This window comes from Corvus cornix, chromosome 1, assembly GCF_000738735.6.
Source record: "Corvus cornix cornix isolate S_Up_H32 chromosome 1, ASM73873v5, whole genome shotgun sequence".
Lineage (NCBI taxonomy): Eukaryota > Metazoa > Chordata > Aves > Passeriformes > Corvidae > Corvus > Corvus cornix.
Window position 1 is genome coordinate 56,933,078 of NC_046332.1, and position 19,904 is coordinate 56,952,981.

The following is a 19,904-nucleotide window of genomic DNA, read 5'->3' on the forward strand; positions in this document are numbered from 1 at the left end:
AACCTACAGAGATTACCTAAAGGATGTACAGCAGAGCAGGAGGGCACCACTGGGTGGATATGTGATTTCCAGACTAATCGGTTCACCTTTCTGTATGGTTGTCTTCCTTCTTATTTGTTGATGCTTTGGCCAGTGCAGATAATACATAGACTTTACAGTTCACTGAAGGTGAGTGATATATCATTTAAAGTATTCCTTTGCTAGACAAGAACTACATACAGATTCTGTGCTGTCAGCCCTTAAATCTCCAAGACCACGGCAGTGGTCCCCTTGGATCTAGATGATGGCATACATATTTGTTTGAATGTTCTTCTCTAAATAGTGAAGATCATGCACTGTAGATTTGCAGTCTCTGGAGAATTTGATGCTGCTTCTCTGACAGTACAAGGCCCAGCACTGAGTTAACACCCATACTCCAGTTCTGCATAACCATGTGTGCTTTTTTTCTCTTATTTATTTTTTGCTTGCCTTTTTTTTTCCCTTTTTTTTTTAACGGTTGTGGACCTCACTGATCTTAAAAGCCTTTTCAAATAAATTGGGAAATAAAGACCTACATTTCCTAAAGAAAAGCAGACAGCCATTTCTGAGTACTGCTTCCAATTATCTTCTCCATTTGCTACTGATCATTTCTCAGAGAGCCGATTTTGGCCAGGGTCTGAATGTCACCTGCTATTTCTCTCTCCTTCTTTCAACTTCATGCCTGACCTAACATGACATCCGTTTGTCCAAAAGGTGGCACTGCATCTATGAGCATTTTGTGGACTGAAATTGCTCTGGTGCAGAAGAGGTCTTCTGTATAAATAACTAGAGCTGCTCTGCAGATGTGCTAAATATTTTCCACAAGCTTTCCAACCATGGATCCCTCCTAAAGTGTGTCCTTAAAGTTTTTAATAATTTAAAGCTTAGATAAAAACTAAAGCTTGACCTTGAGTTTTCTGACATCTAATTTTAATGCTGTGGCTAAAAGCAAGCTTTCCAGCCAAGCACATCAGGGTAAGAGATAGCTCCTCTTTGTGAAGCTCTTTAGGGAAAGCCATGATTCTGAGCTTCCAGAAAAGCCCAACATCTTCCACCAGTAGAGGGAAATTGTTGCCCTTTTTGATCACTTGCTCTCTCCCTCCCAAATTTTGTGTCATGCACAAAATGTAGTTTTAATATAAATGGTAAAAGCTCTTACTTAAGACACCTCTTTCTCCTCCAGCCAGCAGGCACAAGTCACAGTCATACCTTTTCAGACCCTGGATGGTCTTAGGAGCATACAGTTTGGTAAAAGAAATACAAAACTGTTCTTGCCACAACACTCCCCACTAAGCAACTGGACTCGCATCATGATGGTGTGTCCCAAATTAGCTCCTCTGCTGGGCTGCAGTCTCTTTCTCACAGTTGTCTGGTGCCACCCAGATGTTAGGACCACTCTAACCCATCTCCCTGATTTTTGTCAGCTTTCCCACAAAGGCTTTTTTGACCCCTCCTTCCTTGCTTGCTTCTGGTGTTTCTGGGTCTTGCTGAGCCCTGATTCAATGCACCTGTTTTCTGATTCCCAAAGCTGCTGCAGAGATGCCAGACTCCCACTTACTGCCTTCTCCTGTCAAATCCATCTCTATTCCCTTTTTATCTTCCTTGTCTTTGGAAATCCAACTGCTTGTGCATTTTCTACCTTCTGGTGAGTTCAACTTCCTTTTTCCTGAATTCCCACCCCCCCTCCTTCATTAACCTTCTTTGGGAGACCAGACTTCAGTTTTCCTGGCTCCAGTCTTTCCTTGAATTAAAATTCCTGGATTGCTGGCAGCTTTCAACTTTCCTGTTGATTGCTAGAGTTGCAATCACTACAGTTTCCACTCAGTCTTTACACACCCTTCAGTCACTTTCTGCTTTTCTTCCCTATAATCTAGTCTTTCCTGTGTTTTACAAGCCCTCTGATGAATTTCAGTCTCCTAGCACATCCTTTAACCTGTCTTTTCCTCTCCCAGACATCATTTCACCCTGATTCCCCTGATTCCTTTCCTGTGGTGTTTCTCATTGATTTACATCTGACTGTAATCAGCAGGCATCCTTCAATTTTTTTACTTCTCTTTTCCACTCTTGCCGCCGTAGTTGTGTTGCCCTGATTTACACTTAGAGCCCAGTAGAGTAAGGGACCCCATGCAGGGCCAGTTCAATTGCAGGAAGCTGTGCTCTGCAATTGGGAAGGAAAATAAACTCCTGAAAAGCCCGAAGAAGCTCTGTTTTGGTGTCTGAGGTTGATCAATGCCACAAAGCCTTAATGAGAATTTGCTGTCAAACTCTTACCTAACTTTTAAAAATCGCACTCCATTATATACTGCTGGTGTGTAAGATGTGCTTCAATAGCACTTATGAGCTATAGGACAGATGTTGTAGCTATCCATGGCTTTGTGAATGTTTTATAATGATCTCATGCTCCTCTCAGAGTGGTCAAATGAATAATGTAAAGTGCCATGATGATGAGAACTGCCTAACTACTTACATAGATGTGGGAGCTATGCATGGGGTAATTAGCAGGCATTACCAATAAAAGCTTAATTCTTAATAATCTGTTGTAGCTGAAAAGTCTTTTTTCTAATTTTTTTTTCTCATTAATCCAATCATCTTCATGTTTAATTCACATGTTCTCTAGTGAGATCTAACTGCATAAAAATATCTTTTGCAGTAAAATGCATCTTTAACAATTTGGACAGGGTACAAACTCAGATTCCCACCAGAAAAGATTTTTATCTCCAAGCATATTGCAGCCAGTTTCCTTCCTAATTAATACCATATCCACCCCCAAATTCCATTTCAGTTCCCCAATGAAAAGTGATGAGGCAATCAACTGCAAATAACCACAGTATACCACCGATAGTTCAATCAGCACCGTTTCCAGCATAGCCTGCTGCTAAAGCACAGCCAGCTTTTATGGTTTCATGTCCCTTGGACATTCCCTGTGTCTACCATGCTGCTAGGATAGCTCCAAGCTGTACTCACAGAGGAGTTTTTTAACAAGAAGTTGGATCAAAGAATCAGCTGTCTACATGTCAAAATGAAACAGGATGAGTAAAGCTCCTCTTTTCTGAGGAGCAAAGGCAGGGCCTGAGTGGCAGCTTGCTTGAATGGGAGACAACAGAGTTTGGAGCAAAGTAGGGGTACATGGACCTCATAAGCGCTTCCTTAATCCACTGAACAGTTTGCAGTACCATTCCCAGGGCATGGTATGCAACTGCAAGGCAACAAAGCTGCAAGCAGCTCTGAAAAAGAGGTCTTAAAATGGCTTTTCCTAAGGTGAATTGTGTCCCTGCTCAGCTGCGATATGGATTTGTCTCACCCCAGTGCTACCAGTCAGTGCATTCAATGCTGATGCCATATACAATGCGTACAATGCCAGTATTTGTAACATCTTCAGCTTCCTTGAGAATGAAACTATGGCTGGTTCTTGTTGGCCTCCTTGTCAGAATCTTGGGAACTGACATCAGGGAATGAAGTGAAAATTAATATGTTTAAACGTGATGGCTACCATCTTCCAAAGTATATACAAAGCTTAAATGTCTACAGTGCAATCATTTTCCTTCCTGAGCAAATCCTGTGTGAAATTCCATACTACCTTCCAGGAGAGCAAATGTGTTTAGCAAAAGAACTCAGACCACCAAAGTCTTCGACTTCCAAATAAGAGGGCACTCCACATTCATACAAATGAGAAAGTTTCTGGTTTAGAGTAGCCCTGTGTTTGTTCACCTTGCCTCTGTACAGAAAATTATGGAGGAAATCCTGAAGAGTATGTTTTGCAGTTCAGAGGATATTTAGAAAAGAAATAACTTTATTTTGAAGTTCCAAAACACTGAGAAGAAAGTGGCAAAGCTAGGCATTGGCAATAGCCTTTTAAAGTAGCTGTGGACATGTTTTCTTCTGCTGGGGCTTATCCATGAAGCACAGCTGTTGGTTGTTAAAAAAAAAAAAGGAATCTTTTCATGTAGATAAAAATGCGCTAGCTCTAATGTTTCTAAATCTATTTGGCTAGGTCTAGTAAAGTTTATTTTAAAGGGCAGGTTTTTTCTTTAGGAATTTCTCAGTAAATAACGCATTATGCATATCTCAGTGAAGGTATTCTCAAAGCTGCTGCAAAAGCTATTTTGAGCTAATGCTCCAGAAATTGGAGGAGTCCCAGCCAGGGGAAGTACACAACAGAAGAACTGCCTTAAGCATTAATTCTAGCTGTAGCCAAACAGATTAATGAAATAACCAAACAGATTAATAAGAGCAGTAATAGGGACAATTAGTGTGGTGGAGCTAGAAGACCCCATACTCCCCACAGGCCTCCTTTTTCTACCCCCAAATGATAACAACTCCTTTGGAAAAGGGCAGCTGGTTAATTTGCTATAATAATTTGTTATTATAACTACTACTACAACTATGGCTGCTTCTATTACAATTACTGCTGCTATTGTTGCTACACCACAAATAAACGTGGTGCTTGTAATGGACACGACCTAAAACTCTCTTTACTTATGCTCGATGCACAGCACATGGCAGGTTTATCCTCCTCAGCAGCCTTAATCCTGACCCGGAGGAAAGACAGTACCAGCATCCTCCAGCACCTTCCAGCCCTTTGCACACCTTCAGGCTCTCCACAGAACAGGGAACTAATGCCAATAGTGAAATTTCTTTCTCATCATTAATATTACTAATGCCATCTATCAGAGGGCACTGCCCAGGGACACCAGCCAAGATAGGGTAATAATGTGCTGAACAAGCATGTAGTAACAGATATATTATCACCCTGAAGGAAAAAAACTCCAGAAATATGAATTAACTGTCTTTTTTGTAGGACTGGGAAGTTAGACTGACCGTCTTGCTCTAAAGAAAGCCTTGAGCCACATTCTTCCCAGATTCTTCCCTAAAATATAGCTGAAATTGAAATTCAGCTAACCATTTACAGCAGGTGGCCACTATACATGGAACAAAACCATCATCAGCTTCAGGAAGAGTGGGATTCAACCCATGAGTTGTGAAAGAGCAACCTCATTTCATTACATTTTCTCTTCATTTTCATTCAAATGGAAAACAACTTTCATAAAGTTTGAAAGGCTGCTCAGGCCATCTGCCTTTCATGTAATGGTGTCTGGTCCTGTAGTGTTTCTACTCATTGACTATTCATCTTTTAGTGATCAAGTTTCCAGCTCACAAGAATTTACCCTATGGACTGTTTACATGTTTTAAAAAAAATAAAAGATTTTAAAAAATAAAAGATTACTTTGATAGGTATATCAACCACTACATAAAGACATTCTACTTCTATGTGTTACCTTTCAGTCAATTATATTTGCAGTCCCCCAGTTTTCTAGAAATCAACATTCATTCTTATCCCCGCATTTCTATTTTTATTCATTCTGGTTTACAGAAGCAAAATTTTGCCTGATGGAAAACCACTGTGTCTGTTTTCCAGATACTTAGGGGACATGCTCTATTTTCATGGAATGAAGGAATTTCCAGCTCCTCATACACTGTGAGTAGATGAGTCATGCCACAGCTACAGGTTCTCAGTGTATTTTCCCTGGGGAGCAAATGGACTGTTTAGACCACTACAGTTTCTGGAGTTAACCTCCTCTAGGCAGGCACAAGTCAAGTCTTGCCTTCAGCAGAAGTTAATTTCAGTTGGGCTTGAATGTATGGATCACAGAGTTAAGCTGCAGAGTCCTGGAGGTCAGGAGACACAGTTCCCCACCTCCCCAGTTCATTGTATTCAGGCTCCACTAACACCTACACCTTTACGATTTATTTCACTGTGTATAAAAAATTAACAGCACTGACAAATAAAACTTGCCTGTATGTTCTCCATGCCTATAGAGCTTTTTGGCTGCTAAAAAAAATATAAATGTAGCTTGGGAAAGCTAAATCCTTCATGTTATTGCCGCCACGCTGTCTAGACTGCCTAAAAAGAAATTGTTCTGGAATGGCCTCATATTCTTTTTAACACTGACTATTTGTTTCAGGGATTACTTTGTTGGTAGATTTTGGCAGTGTTATACTTGTTTCAGATTTGGGGGCTTTCTTGAGGGATGAAAAAGAGTGAGGGTTTCCCTTCTGGAAGAATTGCTTTATAAATACTAGTCTTCTCAGTTCAGTAAAACCCAGAGTATGAAAAAGTTTTGAACGGTTTCTGCCTAAACAAAACAATATGATGCCAGCTCTAAGCAGCAGCATCACGAATGACAAGTGATTATTTAATATTCAGGGATTGACCTGGCTAGTCCTCCTTATACGCAAGTCGATGTGAATTCCATGCATGGAGGCTTTAAAGGATCAGGTCTGGAGTTTGTAGAGCACTAAAAAGCCAGTGCTTATTTTTTAAATGTCACTGCACATCTAGTCATCAACACAGTAATACAGCACTGCTTAGGCCATTGTGTTTCTCTTGACTTAGAGCGAAATGTCACATTTTTTCTGAAGAGCAACTACCCTCTGATGTGTGAGAAGTCTTGTCTTCATTCTGCAAGGAGCAAAGTGCTCTGAGCTTCTAAGCATCTGCTCAAGCCCCTATCCTCCTGCAGCAGTCTTCAGAAAAAGCATCCTTTTATTGCCACTTGTACCATATTAGAGAGGAAGGAGGAACCATGCAGGTCCACAGTGACCCGCATTTCCCCCTTGGAGTTTGCCTATACACTAGGTTTGTACATAAAGATTATGCATTTAACATCTATTTAGTACTAGATGAATCCAGGTAGTATCCTGTTCTATGAAAGGATTGCAGTCAGTGGTCAGGTGCTTGTTTTATTTGCCCTGTGGATATGGCCCTCTAGCTGGTGATTACAGTTAGCTCCACTTTTTTTACTCTCTCCTGTCCTCATGTTCTTCTACTGAAGGCACTTGGCAGAAGCACAGCAGCTTGAGCACAGCATATGCGGGTACCAGTCTTCACCACAATCTTCTCAACACTTCCTCAAATGCCCAAATAAACATGCTACACATTTTCCAAGGCACGTAAAATTTTATTTCTGCATGTGACCCGCACTTCTGTGATCTCTCCTAGCTCAGCACAACCATATTTATTTGAAACCATGGTCTGAAGAAGAGGAAAACACCCCTTCCATCCCATAGCAGTGGCAAGAGGAGTGGGACCTCCACAAAAGTCAGATGTGCAAGATGGATTTCTAGGGACAATTTTACCTTAACAGCTTCAGACTGTAACCTGGGAAAACATCCTAAGCCGTTCTGTGACAAAAACATTCTGCTCTCCATTGCTTGAAACAAGAATATTTGGGAAAAATAACATTCCACTAAGCCAGGTAGAGTGAGTGCAGAGTCAGAAAAACTGGTTTGGGAAGGACATTCAGAAGCGGCCTTAGTCTGTCCATGTAGCCTAAGGAAGTGTCATTTATACCTCCTGCTTGTCTAATTCCTACTGATCCTTCTTGATAGAGACTGCCATATCTCCATAGGCAATCTGTGCTGGTGCTTACCTACGCATAGATTTAGGAGAGTTTTCCTGTTATTCTTGTTTTTACTGTCCATTATGGGAAGAAGGAACAGATTTTTCTCTTCTCTCTAAAAATGTTTGTGGTCTGTTGTCATGTCCCAAATAAGTTTTTAAGTTAAACAATCTCAAGCCCTTTGATCTTTCTCAAGAGACCATACCCTCAATATCACTTTCTTCTATACTGCCTCCAGTTTCTCTTTCTGATACCCAGAACTAAACAGAGAGCTTCAGCTGAGCTCTTACAAAAAGTGGAACAAAATAGTATGCCTTGGAAGCTGTTCCTCTGCCTGTAAAACCTGATCTGATGGCTCCCATTTTTTAATGGAAACTGTGTTTCAGTTTATGATGCCCAGCAGTATATATGTACATTAGTATTTCACTTGTTACAAGAATACTTTTGAAGTGGTTGACTCTATCCCCCACATAACATGTTTTATTTTGTATTGCAGACCAGTCTTGAAGTGCATGACCTGCTTTCCTTTGGGATGAAACTAAACTAGAAGATGCTCCTCAAGAATGCAGTTATTGACCATTTTCTGCTAATGGACAGTCAAGTGTAGGATGGACAGTCATGTGTAGTTTTTTTTTAATGACAAGGTTATATGAGACAGTGTTCAGATAAATATGTGTTTAATTAATTGCTTCAGCTCTTAACTGTAAGATCTTGGTATAGACAGAAGCTAAATGGGTATAATGCAATCTGGTTGTGATGAATCCCAGTGGACTATTATTTATCTTCTTGTTACCCTTCAGGTCCTTATACATAGTGCAGTCAACGATTTGTTCTGGATTTTTGCTAGGAACTGATGTTGACTGATCTTTTCCCTGTTTAAGAAGAATAACTACAATTGTCTTTTTTTCATGTCTTCTGGTACCGTATTTGACTTCTATGATTCTCAAATGCTTCATTTTTCACTACCAAATAAAACAGACTGAGGAACACACTTCTGGTCCTGAGGCCAAGTGGTGCAGCACAATTCATCTCCACACAGCAAACCTTTCCCCTTCGCTGGTCAGAAAGGCATGCACACATTCAAGCTGTCCCTCATCCAGGTTATTCCCCATCTCTGTCCAGAAAATGTCTGGAAAAATAGTAGAACAAAAAGACAAAAGTATGCCAAAGAACTTTTAGCAATAAACCCTTTGTGTGGGTCTAGGATAGCATGTTAGTCTATAACCTGTCTCTGCTCTATTTGTCATTACAGGGGTAGCCAGAACATGATCAATAAACCATTTGAGATGGCCTAGACCAGCTTCATTGTGATGATGACAATGATGCTCAGCTCAGTGCTTATGACGCAAAGTCCTTTTATCCCCCTAAGAACTGCAGTAACAGTGTGGGGAATGGGAGAAGCCTTTTCAAACCTGCAGAGAGAGAAAATGGCCTTTTTGTGCCAATTTAGTTTATGAAACTAGCTTATTCCTTGCTCTGCACCCTCCCCATAATGAATGTTTCCTTTATTTTCATTATATCTAATTTTCTTTCCTTTAGTTGCTTACTTATTTGCCCTCATTTTCAAATGACCTTGTTATTGTGATTCTGTAATATTCTCTGCTTCCCATTTCAACCCAGGGCTTCTTTTTAGTTGTCATATAGTTACATTATGCAAGAATCATTATTTGGTCCTGTCTTAAAGACAGAACCCCTAGCTGCTACATAATGCATGTACAGATTCAATGCATTTCTAATGCTGAGAATTTCTCTTCTTTCCCATTGTTCATATAACCAGAAATATTCTGTAGAAAAACTAAAATAAATCTTCACCCAATAGAATATCGTTTGTAATGTCTCTTGATATGGGCATTATCTCAGATTTAGCTCAGCTCATTTTGTATGGGAGATGGAGTGAGGTTCAGCTCTAATTTAATATCTCTGAGATTGATCTGAGCTGTTTGCAGTTTCAGTCACACGTAATAAGGTGAAGGTACAGTGTCTGACTGTCTGGCTGAACATTTATGCTGTGCTTATCACAGTAACATATCTAAGCTGCTTTGAAAAAAAAAACCAAAACTCTGAAAAGGCAGCAAAAATTAATAATGACCTTCCAATATCATTAACCTAACCTGATTCCATTGTGCTTGACACCATTCATTTTCATTCCTTTAATGGTGTACCTTTCCATTCTGCAGTCCTGAAAATGGCTGGAGTAAGCTCTTTTCCAAGGTTGAATGGGAAGCCATGTCAGATGCCCCTGAAAGAGTCATGCCTCCTAATGGAGGCTGGAGCTTGGAGGGGTTGTAAGGCTCATGTGGCTGCACTACAGGTTTTGGAACTGGAAGGAAAAACACCACAGGAGGCATTGCTGACAGAAGTAGGAGGGAGAGATGGATGAAACCTGCAACTGCAGTGCTAAATCTCTCCCTTGTGAGTTCTTATCAAAGATAATTCAAAATGAGTAACTTCTGAAATATCTAGGCTACACAATTCAGCGTAATGCTGTGGTCCCTGAATTAGCTCCAGAAGAGGTATAATTACATTGCCCTGTCAGTCGGCCCAAGCTCCTTATTCTTCTTCAGAGGCAGATCTAATTACTCTGGGCACAGCAGCAGCCTAATGCAGCCACAGCTCTGCTGGGACTGAGCCACGACATGTGCTGACAGTGTGCTGGACTAGATAGGTGGCTCCAGATTGTCCTCCCAAGCCCTCGTGATACATTTGAGGTGTGTTTTACAGCCAGTCTGTTGAAGTAGACCCCAAACACAGATGAACTGTGTGGCTGGGTTAAGGAAGCCATCATCAGGGAATATGTGGTTTCTCCTTCATATGCTTGCTGCAGAGCAAGAAACATCAGGTGTCAGACTAAACCTGTTGACCACGTGCAGTCATAGAGCCATAGAATTGTGTGGGTTGGAAGGCACCTTTGAAGGTGATCCTGTCCACTCCCTCTGCAATGAGCAGGGGCATCCTTAGCTGGACCCAGTTGCTCAGACCCTCACCCAAGCTGAGCCTGAGAGAGTTTCAGAGGAAAGAAAGCATCCCTAAGAGACTACAAAATATTTTCCTGCAGTATTAACAGAAGTATCCTAAGCTAGCTTTTACTTAAATACTGCTTTTTCTTGTTGCAAACCAGCATGAGATAAACACTGCAGGTGAGGCAAACAGAATTCCAGCTTCCTTTTTAGGATGTCTCCCAGAATAATCTTCTGTATTGGGAGGAGTGTTGGGTTTTTTTCTATGTGTTATTTTGAAATTCAAGCTTGTTGCCTCTGCTTCTTTTCATTGTAACTTTATCAGTACATGAAAAACTGTTTGCCTTCCCAGATTCAGGTTATGGAATTTTATTTCTAATGACAAAGGCCACTGAGCCTATCAGTACAGTTTGTGATTATAATCTGGTGTGACACTAGTGCTGCTTCATTTGAGTGAGGTACTGTGGACCACTTTCAGTATCCTCAGACCCTGCAGAGTTTAAAAAGACTAATCCAGTGAACACAGGAGACATTTTTCATTACTTCAAGCAGCCACTGGACCAGGCTGATAAATGACACAGAGTAACCTGAGTTATTGTAACTTTTTTCTATCAGTGATATAAGAAGTTGGACCCTAGCAGTTGTGGGCTGGAGGCAGCCTGAGTTGCTCACCCTACTTTTGTTGTCCCACACAGTGTGAGACAGAATAAACATTAATTAAACTTTGCAGTATATCATGGTTGTACCAACAGCACTCTTTTGGAGAGTTGCCTACCCAGCCAGACCAGTCTGGATACCCTGGTATTGCTTGTATGCTCAACAGTACCAGCAATATCACCAGGGAAACTGCCTGCCTTTCATCCTGCATGATTTGGATCCATTATACCTTTATTTCACAGGGCGATCTCAAAGAAATCAAGAGGATCAAGACTGAAGAAAGCATTCTAGCATGAAAGCCTAAGAATCTAATCTATCCTGAACAAGTTCAAAAATCTAGATCAAATATCTCAACCCTTCCATAGATTCTGTTCAGGCACATTGTTTAAAGCATAGGAAAAATCTGAAGATAGCCTCGTGATGTCTTCAGGACAAGGTCTGTTTGTTCATTTCTGGTTTTGGCACAACAGGACTCTGACTCCAAGACTTTTGGGCACCTGGGAGTGCAGAAGACTGAGAGCAGTTAAGCGATGGAGTATCTGAAGCCAGGGGATAGTTAGCCACTGAAGCCAATCCACAGTTCTTCATTCTCCATCAGATTTGGTAAATCATGCTGAACTCAGTGGAAAGTCCTTTTGGGGAATCTTGACTCATTTGAGTGACTATGGCACTCTTGATCAAGCCGTGACGTATTTATGGGTAAACGGACTTCACTGCAGCAGTCATGCTGCGTTTTCCATTCCATAAAATACACTGTGCAATTTACTGTTCGCTCTTCTCCTTTCCAATTTTTGTAATCTGGAAGAACAATAAGCACATATATTGCTTTTATGAGGGAAAGTTCTGAGAACCTGGCGATTTGCCTCGCCCCCTCATTTCTTTGTGTTGGGGAACAGACAGCATATTTTGCTGCAGCAAAGAGTGAGTGGAGTTCTGTCCCTCTGAAATCAGCTGCTGAAGAGTACAGGACAGAGCCAGCATGTTCAGGTCTTGGGGAGAGCAGAGGATAATAAATCACCTCATTTTCCTTGTTTCTCATTACAGCCAGTATCAGGAGGAATGTTCCTAATCTTACCGTGTAGCACTGCTTCAGCATGGGTGAACGAAATGTAAATAGGGTTTAGAGCCCATTCTGTCAGCTCTACTCTTAATATCACCTACCTAGAACAGATTCTGACATTCTCGTGGCACTGGGGTGAGAGTGTGGATTCTGGATGAATTTCAAAGGGGCAAAGAATAGAAATTGCGTCTCACAGTTTGGGTGTTGGTCCATGTACGTGTGACAAAAGCTACCCTGGGACTGCCTAACTAGGCAAAAAATTATTTTGCATATCTGACAGAGCTCTGCACCTCATGGTCTTGCCTCCAATACCAGCTTATCTATTCTCTTCCTTGACACACGAGGCTCTGTGATTTGATTTTAGCAAAGTGGATGATTATTTTTGATTTATGTGTGCCTCTTCTTCCTCAGTTCTCCCAGACAAGCCCTTCTATCTCTCAACCACTTTCTAGTGCTCCTTTCTGTTGGCGTGGGTCCTGCACTCAGTCTAAACAGCCAGGAGCAGACTAAGGGACCTTTCCCTAGTGCTTGATGTACCACAGCTATCCTTCCAGAAGACCTGGAAGAGTCCAAGTGCTCATGGGCAGAGTGGTCAGAACACCTCTAGGGAAGGATTCCTATTTACTTGTTTGTTTTCAGGATGTGGCTGAATTAGGAATTTCCTTCTCACACAGGTGAGCTATTCGTTGAGTAGTCACACTTGAACTGTTTGCATCAGCGTTATCATTTCTTTATAAGAAAGAAATTCTCTGTCCACCTCTTACTTGAGGACTGGTGGATCTGTCTGTATTAGACATCTAGGGCAGGACTGGGACTAGGTCTACCTGGCTGTCTCCAAAGGAGAGCCTGTGCAATGCTACTTTCAAGTCTGGCAGCATCAGCCTCTGCATCCTCAGTCTTGTACCCTCTGCTCCAAAGCAGGTAAAAGTGGAAATGTTTTGAGAAAAAGATGTGATTTCTGTGTCAACTCACAGTTAAAACTACAGGAGAATTTTCCTGTTCTCCAAACAAGGAGATAGACTACGACCGTGTTAGATGAAGATTCATCAGATGGAAAGTGTTGGTGGACTGTGACTGTTTCCCTCCAGATATACCCACAGTGGCCTGGTAAAGGCTTATCTTCACTGATGTCCAGCATAAAGACATGAACGATCTTCAGATGAGTAGATGAAGTGCCAGTAATATTTTAGCTGTGACACCATGGAGCCAACTCTCTACCTCACCCCTCCTCTTTTAAATAATTCTGATAACTAAAAAAGGAAAGAAAACATCTCCGGCTTCACTCCCTCAAGAAACAGATGTTGTCATTGATGAGCTTAACAAAATTGCAGCAACCAAAGCCTCTGAGTCATCTGGTTCATCCCTTTAGCTCAGAATTAGTTATAAGAATGCCTTCATTAGCTCTTTTGCAGTATAGCAAACACAGTCTCCTGTAAAAGGAAGCAGGTGGAATTTAAAAAAGTATCGGTCCATTAGCACGAAAAAGTAGAAGTCTGCAAGGCAAGGTCATGCTTTTCTGTAAAGCTTGAGAGATGTCTTTCATAACGTGAGTGCTACTGGAACTATCTTGATAGTATGAGGATCTCTCAATATTTATAGACGTGTTAATAAATACTGTAAGCTGTATCGTAAGTTAATGTTTGGAGTGCAGATTTTGACCTTCTCAAGTAGATCTGACTTTTTCTCCTCTTTTTCCTACAGGGAGTATTGCATCAGCCTGTGGGCTGTGTTGCATAACTGATTAGATTTTATGGGTCTGTGTTATCAGGGAACAAGGTCAAACATCATATCTTTGATCATCCAAATGGCTCATCTGATGATTTGTCTCAGCCAGCTCTCTCCAAAACAAGGCTGCTCTATAGGGTCTTGTGCAAGGCACTGTGGACATTGTCCACCCTACTCGGCTTGAGGTTCAGCAGCTGGGTACCTGACCCTTTTTTATTTTAGCAGCACAGATATGGATCATATTCAGGCCACTTGCCTTTGTACCAAAGTCAGATGGAGGTGATGGCTGTTAAGACATCCTTCATTGTCAGGAGAACAGTGAATGATTTAGAAGAATAGCAGACGAGGCTGCCAGACCCTTTGCAACAGGCAGGGTAAGAACTCTGTATGTGAGGAAGGAAGCCAAAATCTAGCCATTCTGTCCACAGTTGGTCACAGGCAGTCCCAATCTGTAGCTTGCTCCATTGACTACAGAGGAAGCCGGAGTCCAACTCCGGTCGGACGGTTACAAGTCGAACTCGGTCACTCTTAACTTTAAGACCTGAATGGCTTTTAGCACACTTACCATGCATGTCTGTCATTACAACATGGCCAGCACCAGGCCCTGAGCCTGACAGGGGTGGCTGTGCAGCCTCAAGCCTGTGGTCGAGACGGATGATGTGCAGACATGTGATTTACCAGCCGTGGTAGGAGGCCCACTGCTGTAGGACAGGCTGTGCATGCAGCACAAGGTCTGCATCCAGCCTTTCATGTAACACTCAGTCTTGAAAGATAGATCATCCTGGACCCCATAGCACTATTTCTGATTTTAAAGTAATGCCCAGATCAAATATCCAATTTGATCTGAATATTTCAGAATTACCTCCTCTTGTTCTTGCTAAACTCACAGAACTGCAGGTAAAGTTTATGACATATTAATGTGTTGCACAGCAGCAAGTTGAGCAATAATTGCTTTAATTAAGCTTTTGTCCCTGCTTTTTATTCTAGCACATTTTCTTAGTCTTCTAAATTATCCCTTTTATAATCAGACCCTCTGCTAGCTTTGGTAACTTCAAGGAGGCCAAGTTTGTAGGTTCTGTAACTTAAATCATCCCTTTTCTTATTTTCTGTGCGCTGACTAAAGAGTTCCCTTCACATTTATTCAAATCGTTACAAGTTTTTAAAATGCTTTTTATAGAAAAAAGTAGTTTTCTAAAATAAAATTAAGTTACTTCCTGCTGCTTCTGCTGGATTGAAACAGTTGTTTTGTTGAAACATATTGTTCTGTTAAATTCCTTAGTTCCAATGTACATTATTGGTTTTCATACGAATATGATGGATCTGGTTTATTGCTGTAATAGTGATGTCAGAGTGGTGTAAACGACTATGACACAGTAGGGAGTAAGGTTTTGTGGATCCAACAGATTCGCATTTGCCATCAGCTGTTAGAGGAGATTTTAACCATAAGATAGTCACTGAATTATTCTGGAAATTATCAGCATGGATTTGTGTGAGGTGTTCATGCAGCCCTGGCCATGCTATGGAGAGCTGAGAGTTTCCTTCACTTTTGTACTCTGGCTCAGGTGCTGTTTTTAGTTTCTTCACATAGCAGCATCTTCCCTCATGATCAATTTGCACCTCATCCTTATGACTCAGGACCTACACTGAGACTTTACACTTGAGACCAAGAGAACTGGGGAAAGAACTAAAAGGATGTTCCTGACCATCTTGGGAACTCCTGTTTTACTCAGCTGGGAAGATCTTTTCTCACCAGAGGCAAGATATTTCCCAGTTTGTGGTTGGTATGTCAGAAGGGACAGAGCTGTGTTCCCACCCTGCAGCACCAAGTCCTACATGGTTTTTCTCAGAGAAGCTTTCTTGGACTACACTACTACAGGTGAGCATAAACATTAGCATACTGTGAACACTTCACTGAAATCTATAGCATGATGCCACTTCATTACTACATTAATTGGTTCCATGTACTGAATAGCTATAGTTATGACTAACTGGACTCTACCAAGCAGCATGTTGCAATGAAGAAGCAAAATTAAATTACAAAAATATCATGCCATGCTTGACAAAATTTCAACTCTAGATTGCAGTAATATTTCTAGTTTATATTCACTTTTATATATGCCTATTATAGTCAGAAAGAGGCAATGCTTGTTTAAATTATTCTTGTCTGTGCAATGCATTATATTTTGGGCAACAGAAAAAATCGAGAAAGAGATTTTTTTTTTTAATGTTATCCCCTCACCAGTGTCTAGCTAACAGCTAAGACTGTACTTTCCTAAAGAGCATATCTGCAAAGATATTTGGATGGAAACTGGGGTTGGGTCACTGCTTTGTACAGAGTGCACCTCTGCTTCCCACAATACTTCTTATTCTCACAGATTCCTTGTCCCAAGGCATATGCTTCTTCCTCTCTGTAGTCATCCCCTGAGGGACCAAGAATTACATGTGAAGTATATCCCATATCAGTATTTCATGGGATCGCATGGTGGTGGAAAAACACTTCTGTATTCTCAAAGCAGCTTTGGAGACTGTGTGTACCGAGCCACGGAATGCTGCTCATTGTGTACAGATTAACAGAATGCTGCTCACTGAAATGAATTTCACTGAGCAACGATTTCAGATAGTATTTTGACACCTAAATCTATTTATGAGATAGGAAAGGGATTAAACTACCAAATATAATCTGGTCATACCCAGTTATCTCCTCCCCCACACACCTGGTTCTACTGTAGCTCTAGGTAAATACAGTATTACCTTTTGTCTTCCTTGTGTGAAACTTAGTGTAAACATATCCTGTGTTATATAAACTTTCATAGTGTATCACAGATGACAGAATCTGAGTACTGTTATTCGGTTGCCATAGCTGCCAAGAGATGGGTAGATTGCAATGATAAAGGGATTTTATTTACATCCACCCGCACAGCATGTTGTTTGGTATCCTGGCCAAGTACACATTGGCAGAAGATGAATTTACTGGGCTTTTGTGGGTGTATTTTGCAGTTGGGGATAGACATTGTCCTCACCACTGCATAAGCATTTGGTCCTGAATTTGAAGTGACCTAAGACCTTCCAGGATACAAAATCCCTCTTTCTTTTTCCATGCAAATGATTGGAGACCCAAAGGAGATGAAACCGAGCAGGTCAGTGAGAAGCACCGCTCAGTGGGGAGCTGGGCATCAGGTGCAACCATACAGTACAGAGCTGCAAACAAGGTGGTGACACAGACAAGGGTGATGCCTTTGAAGACAGTCTCGAGCCTGGACCAAGTCCCCTGTGGCCCTGGAATGCAAAGTCCTGTCACAAGGGAGATCTGCCCCAGGTACAGTTGGTACAAGTGCAGCTGCACAGTCTCTGCAAGACTGGTCATCCCATCAAGCTCTGTGAAAAGGGACAATCACATCTTGCAGAGATGCAATTGCTGTAAACCACTTACTGGATGGAGTTTTTGAGGAAGTTGGAAGGTGTGTTGCCAGGAGACAGGAGGTGAAAGGAGCTCTTCTACTGCTGCGATATCTGGGTTAATGTGGACGCTGTGCCTCACTAGATGGTCACTGTAAGTTTTAATTAATAGTTAGGGCATCTAAATATTTGCAGATGGGTAGTTTTTAAATTTGAATAAATGGATAAATTCAGCTTTGAGGCTTGAGCCCAACCCAGTATTTCCAAGTGCAATTGAAAGCTGGCAGGATAGATTCCATTTTTGATTAGTGATAAATCTAATTGCAAAGAAATGGCTGACTTTCAGAGACGAGACTCTATTACAAGCCAGCTGAGAGTAGGAATCAGGCTAAATGAGCCTGATATAATGATTTATTTACAGCAACTCTGATACTTTTAGCAATCCATTATAATTGTATAGACAGGGACTTCATTATCCCTTCACGTCTCCATGATCCCTGCAAGGGTTGGGAGCTACAGAGCAAACCCACCGGACAGGGAGCACGCAGAAGGCTTCATACTGCAAGGCACTGAGCAGACTGTACCCCTTACCAGGCTGAATAGGATATTTGGTTCTTCACACAATTTCCCCCTGTGAGTTATTCAAGTTGATTCAATGAATGATTGAATTTATTGTGTTTAGTGTCTAATAAGGCAAGCTAGTTAATTTCTGCTGGATAATTAGAATAAATCTCTAATTGAATCAAAGTCAGTGCAAGAAAATATTTTTATTAGATTGTTAATACATTGCTTGAATGTACTCCTGCACATGTTCATAGCTGTCTTAGTTTGGGGGAGAGGGTTGTTTGTAGCAAATACAAAATTAATTGAACTTGGAAGAATTTCTTTATTCCTTTGGAAAATATTTATTATTAAATTTAATACACATGAGTCTCTTCTTTGACTCAAGCCTACACATTTTTGAGAGAAATAGGGCAGAGGGGTTGGGGGCTGGTGAAAAAATAGGATATCACACCCTATTCTGCCTTCAAAACTAAGATTGCACTTTCCAAGCCAAATGTTTCTCTCGGGAAACTCAATTTTCCCCTGAAAAACAATGTAGATGGAACCTTTATGACTAACTGTAGTTGGGACAGTTCATTTTTCAGAAAAACTGCAGCCCTTATGTATGCTCCTCTCATAGTTCAACAACAACAGCAAGGAAAGGCATCAGGAGTGCTGCTTTTGTGTTGTTTAAGTGCTGCACTCCTGCCAGGAACACCTGTACGTCATCCTCTGCTTTTTCTCTTCCTCTGGGAAACTGTCCATTGAGGGCACATCCTAAACCTGAAAGAAGGTTTGAAACCTGTCCAGAGAGTAGGGTTCCTCCACATTTTTCAAGAGCATTGGGTAGTCTGATTTTCAAGAGGTCCAAACACAGCATAAGATCATTGGTGCTCTGTCTAGGGCTGGAGAAGTCAAAGGAAGAATCTTAGTTGCTCCTTGCTTGTTTCAGGTAGAAACCTGGTTTTTAAGTTGTTGTTAAAGAGGTGAAAGTTCTCCAAGGAATGGAGGAGCAGAATAGCCTGCTAGCTCACCTATGTATCTGCCAGGCCTAAGTAGACATATTGACTCACATTGAAGACTGAAATGGGGGCAAATACACTGAAGTACTATTTCTAAAACTATAGCTGATTGGGAGAGCAGAGAGAAAGTAAAAACACCAGTCTTATTCAAGTCATTTACTTCAAGAAAAAAAAAAAATCTGGTCAACAAAACCCCCAGAAAGTTACCCGAGTTAAACATTTCATATGCATGCCATGCAGTGATGCTTTTCATCCCACGTTAAAGTCTGGGAACCTGACAAAGCATTCTGGCTTTGGACACCTCACTACATCAGGTGACTTTAAAAATCCCAGTCTAAATCATTTCCATGGACAGATGGGAACAGTTTTATGATGTCTTTTGTAACAGCCCATTTCTGGACTGTTCCTGTCACTAACCTGTCTTCTCTCCTATCACTCATATCAACACAGAGGTCAAAACAACAACCTGGATTGTTTTTTGTTGTTGTTGTATTTTTTTAAAGCAAATTTTAATGATTAATATAGAAAACACCACATGCACCTGGAAGGACTCAATCTACATGAATTTCTGGATGTTGGTAGGACAAAATGAAATAATACAGGTTAATATCACTTTACTATTATATCCACAAGGAATAGAGACTCCAGCTGAAAGTGATGGCCAGAGAGGAGCTAGCAGTTCTCTTTTCTTGGAATCTTTACATCTGTACAGTCCATTTGATTCACACCCAGCCGAACCCTTTCAGCCGAAATGCTCTTTCTAGCTGAGGCTGTCCCAGGGGATCTCTCATAAGCATGGTCCAGAAAGGAGAGTAAAAAACTGACTTATTCTTGTGTAGTGTGACCTGGATGACAGGCGGGGAGGCGAAAATAATTCTGCTGTGAGATGAGGACATGAGCAGTCCATTGCTGCTGCCACAAGGGCACATACCCCTAAAAGTGCTGAAGAAGCCTCCAGCAGCACATGAAATCTGGCTCAACCACAGACACAGCAGGACTGGTTAAAGCAGCAAAAGGTTGTAAATTTAGCTGGCCTTTGCCAAGAGAGAATGATACAGTCTGAAGGTACCGTTCGCAGTTAAAAGCTGGAGCTGCTGAGCTTTCTGTTGGCAGTCAGAGTCCTGGT